This window comes from Pteropus vampyrus, unplaced genomic scaffold (genome assembly GCF_000151845.1).
Source record: "Pteropus vampyrus isolate Shadow unplaced genomic scaffold, Pvam_2.0 Scaffold2, whole genome shotgun sequence".
Classification (NCBI taxonomy): Eukaryota; Metazoa; Chordata; class Mammalia; order Chiroptera; family Pteropodidae; genus Pteropus; species Pteropus vampyrus.
Genome location: NW_011888783.1, coordinates 22980755 through 22985155, shown reverse-complemented (window position 1 = coordinate 22985155; position 4401 = coordinate 22980755). Strand labels below are relative to the sequence as shown.

At 33.8% G+C, this 4401-nt stretch overlaps 1 pseudogene; it reads right to left on the bottom strand.

Annotated features, from left to right (window-relative positions):
• Positions 1-1772: 1772 nt before the first annotated feature.
• Positions 1773-1891, bottom strand: LOC111739976 (annotated as a pseudogene).
• Positions 1892-4401: the final 2510 nt, after the last annotated feature.

Below are 4401 nucleotides of genomic sequence, written 5' to 3'. Positions count from 1 at the left end.
AAAATAAGTTAGTGGAACTTTTTCTGTTGTATGGAATAGTTTAAATAATAGGCAGACTATCTGATCTTTAAGATTTTAAAATGTGATTTATTTGAAAATAATTGTTTTCATGTGCTAAAAAGAATGGTTAGGGATATTTCATTTGCTGGAAGACAATTTTTTTCAAATTTTATTTCTGCCCTAAAAAGTAGGAAAGCAGAATTGAAAAAGTGCATATCTATTTTCCCTAAGGAAATTCTAAGGACCAGACAATTCTCACAAAGCAATTTTGTAGGAAAAATGAATAAGAACAATCCAGATAAAGACAATTCATACCACCATAATTTTCTTTGCTGAAATGAAATCTTTAAAATGGAGAACCTAGGCAATTAAAGCTACCAGGAAAGTTTCAGGTTGTTCAAACATGAGAATAAATCTGTGCATATTTCATTATAAGCAGAATGTAGAGATTAATACTTCATTTAGGGTATCAGTAGAGAATGAAAATGACTTCTACCTAGACCATTTCATTAAGAATGATAAAAAGTTATTTATTTATGAAATATCTGCATCATTGATCACACAGAATGACCCTCTCATAATTGACCCATTTTCCAAGACTATAATATATGTCAGTATAAATGTACACTTTGGATCCCTTTCCTTATTCTCCCAATTTAATTTCAGTAGCCTTTTAATTGAAAATTAATTATCATGCAGGCAAGTCCCAGGATTCCTATACAGGAAATACTGCCTCATTTATTTTTCTCTGCTTTGACCAATTAATACTTCTGGAATCCACTGAAATTTTTATATGATGAAGTTAAATATTTCGCAAAATCTTGGAGCAAGGGCTGTTCTGGTAACTTTTGGTTAACTGTGATTTCACAACTATTTCCTGAATAATCTCTGTCATTTTGTAAGAATAATGCATTTCTAATAACAAATGTTTGAATTGATATTGTCCATTTCTTTAATATCACAAAGCAAAGAATTTTCTGAAGTAAAGACATTAACATAGTCCGAAAAGCAATTTAAAGCCTGAATTATTGGCGTAAGTAAAGTGAGATATTCCATAGAGAGTCTTCATAATTCTCTGAAGCAATAGATCACAAAGGAATGTGCACATATACAGTTTTGAGAAAAATTTATGAACAAGGATGAAGAGTTTGTGCAAGTCAACTCCTCAGGGAGAAAAGATCATATATCCTATATTGTTTGGATATATAACAAAATTATGTAGAAGAATTACAGAGACCAACAGAGTCCCTGAACGCTCTCCATGCACCTATTTCTGAGTTTTTGAAACTGGAAGTATTGGAATTAAAGTTTTTAATCAGAGAGGTATATGAAAGTGTATATGTTGTAGATCATACACACAGAATGAGAAAAAAACAAATGCAGACATGGGAGGCTTTCAGATGAGTGTGGAAATGATAGGCAAATTTCAGAGAAAAAGAATAAAAATTTTAGAAGTGAGGTTAAGAGACCAAAAGAAGAAATATGTAATTATTGAAACATTAATTTAATAATTATTAGAGTATAAAAAATACCTTTTTCTATCTTCTGAGGGGCATTTTGAAAAAATGCCAAGATACTTATAAAAACTGATTTTTTTCTATTACTATGCAGTTTGTAATCATATATTTAATTATTCAGCATGTCTGTAGATAAGTTTTCTGTTTTTGAGAGTGGACCAGGATGTTACTGAGATCAACTAAATTTTCTTAATTTTAACTTTAGCATGAAGGGAAAACCTTCTGAGAGTTGTGTTAACATTTTTTTTTTCTTAATGCCTACAGCACCTAATCTTCCTAGGTGGTCTCCCATCCAGGTACTAACCAGGCCTGACCCTGCTTAGCTTCCGAGGTCAGATGGGATTGGGCATGTTCAGGGTGGCATGGATGTAGACTGGTTTTTTTTTTTTTAATTTTATTTATTTTTTTTTTTTTTAGGCAAGGCAACCCTTGGTTGACCTCACAGATTGCAAGGATCTTGTCAGCTTACAATCCGTTATTTTTTTATTTTTTACACCTACCTCACCTGGTCTTCCTAGGTGGTCTCCTGTCCAAGTACTAACCAGGCCTGACCCTGCTTAGCTTTCAAGATTAGACAGGATCGGGCTTGTTCAGGGTAGCATGGCTGTAGACAGTTAACATTTATGTTACACAGACGGGCTCGCTTTTCATTACGGTTATACTTTCTATTTCTATATCGTTATTTATATTTTATTTATATCATCTGAACCAAATTGACAACACTTGATATCAAAGATTAGCTTTTTTAGCATTTAACTGTTTGAGATGCTTTCTCATGTCTGTAATTCTATCATAATATTTATAAAACTTCAAGTATATTCGGTAAGAAATTAAATCAACTATACAAACCAACACCCTTAATTGCACACGAATGAATTTAGCTTCTTTTGAAGGCTTTCTGTTTTAATCAGGACCAAGAAGGTACTTGTGTTTAAAATAAAACCTCTGCAAATAGGGAAAGATTGAGGCTTGCTAATATGGAACCCAGATCTAGTTGCTTAAAAAAGGAAAGTATGTAGGAAGAGCCTATAATTTTCACTACTATCTTTGGGCTTGGAGAAATGCCCAGGTTAGTGACAAAGGGAACTTTGGGGGAAGACTCTAAATTTACCACATTGTAAGAAACAAAATGGAAAATCTGATGGATAGCTTCATTAAAAACATAAGCCATGTAAAATCTTCGAGAGTTAAAGTAATAATAGCAGGTTTTCTATTGATTTTTTTCCAAATTGAAATATTACTATGATTTAACAATTTAAATTATTTTGAAAATAAGCAGCAATGCAGCTGTAAGCCATTAACTATAGTCAAACTCATTATGAACTTGCTGTTGGGGCCAGTTTTTACATAGTCCCAGTAACCCAATCTTGAAATCTTCTTGTCTCCTCTGATCTTTACCATTTTTTTGGAGTACAATTTCTCTTGCATCCATCCTTTCTTTTTTTGAGTGTTATTTTATGATTTCTAGGGCATTGCTTCTCATACTTTAATGTACACATAAATCTCCTGAAGATTTTATTAACTCAGATTCTGACTTCATAGGCTTGGGATGGGGCCTGGGAGTTTGCATTTGAACAAGTTCCCAGGTGATGCCTATGCTGTGAGCTTGTGGCCCATACTGTGAGTAGCAGGGGCTGTAGGATACTGCCATGGCCTCCTAAATGATTATCACTAGATTGATCTTTCTAGATCATTATTTGAATAAAAATTTTACTTTGCTGGAAAACATTCAGGGATTTACCAAATCTGGTTTAAAGGCGCAATTAGGGCATTTGCCACCCTTCATAATTCTGAAATAACTTTCTAACTTTATCCTCCACCATTCCTTTCCAAGAATGCCAAGTTTTAGTCAAATCAAATTTCTTTTCTCTGCAGAGCTTCCAGTTCCACCTAAGAGGTACATCTAGCAGGACTGATGACTCTTTCGCTGCCTCCAGCCCCATCCCCACCTTCCAAACTCACCTCAGAACAAACAGAAAAACAGAGGAAACCCCTGAGCTGAGGGCTAGGGCTAAGGTGATGTTCTGAACTCATGTGGGATGGTAGCTTCGGGCAGGGGCAGGACGCAGCCTGGCCTGGCTGTAGGAGACTGAAATAAAAGCTAAAGGACTTATGGTGAGCAATGGAGAATGTGAGCAAAGATTTGAATGTAAGGAGACACCATCCCCCTATGGGAACTCAAAGGGCAACAGATATCACCTTCATATTTCATTAATTTGAGCTCAGTTGTATTGTAAGAATTTGGGGGCACACCTAATACAGCATCAGGCATGTAGTAAGTGATAATTAAGTATCTTATGGATATATACATTAGTAGATATTATAATTTACTTTACATTAGGCAAAGAGATTAGGGATGAGCTATTCTAATATTTAGGATATAATAATCATGTTTTTTTGGTCTAAATTTTATTAGTTGTTGATATAACGGCTTAATTGTTGCCAGTCTACCAGTGATATGATATTATGAAAATTAAATACAGAAATTGTTTCTTTCATTTGGTTATAATTCTGAGAGACAAAGTGAAGTGAGCCTATAGCAGGATAGAAAACCATGTGGTAAAGATACTTTTTCTCCTAAGAATGCATTAAGTGAAATGAAACTTTTAGGTAAAGAAAAGAATAAGCTAATTTTATCTATTTATTTTTGATTTAAAAAATCATGTATAGTAAGTTCTCTACTTACAGCTACTTGGAAGGATGTTACATAAGGAAAAAAAAAAACCTTGAAAAATCCATGGAATCTTGCCAACGATTTTGATCAAGGAATGTTGGCAGACTGAAGGAAGTGTCTGATAAAGTAAATGTTGCCAGATAATTTCAATGTTTATAGTAGATGGTTTTCTTAAACTTAACTGTGTAGCTCTGTGATGACACAAAAATA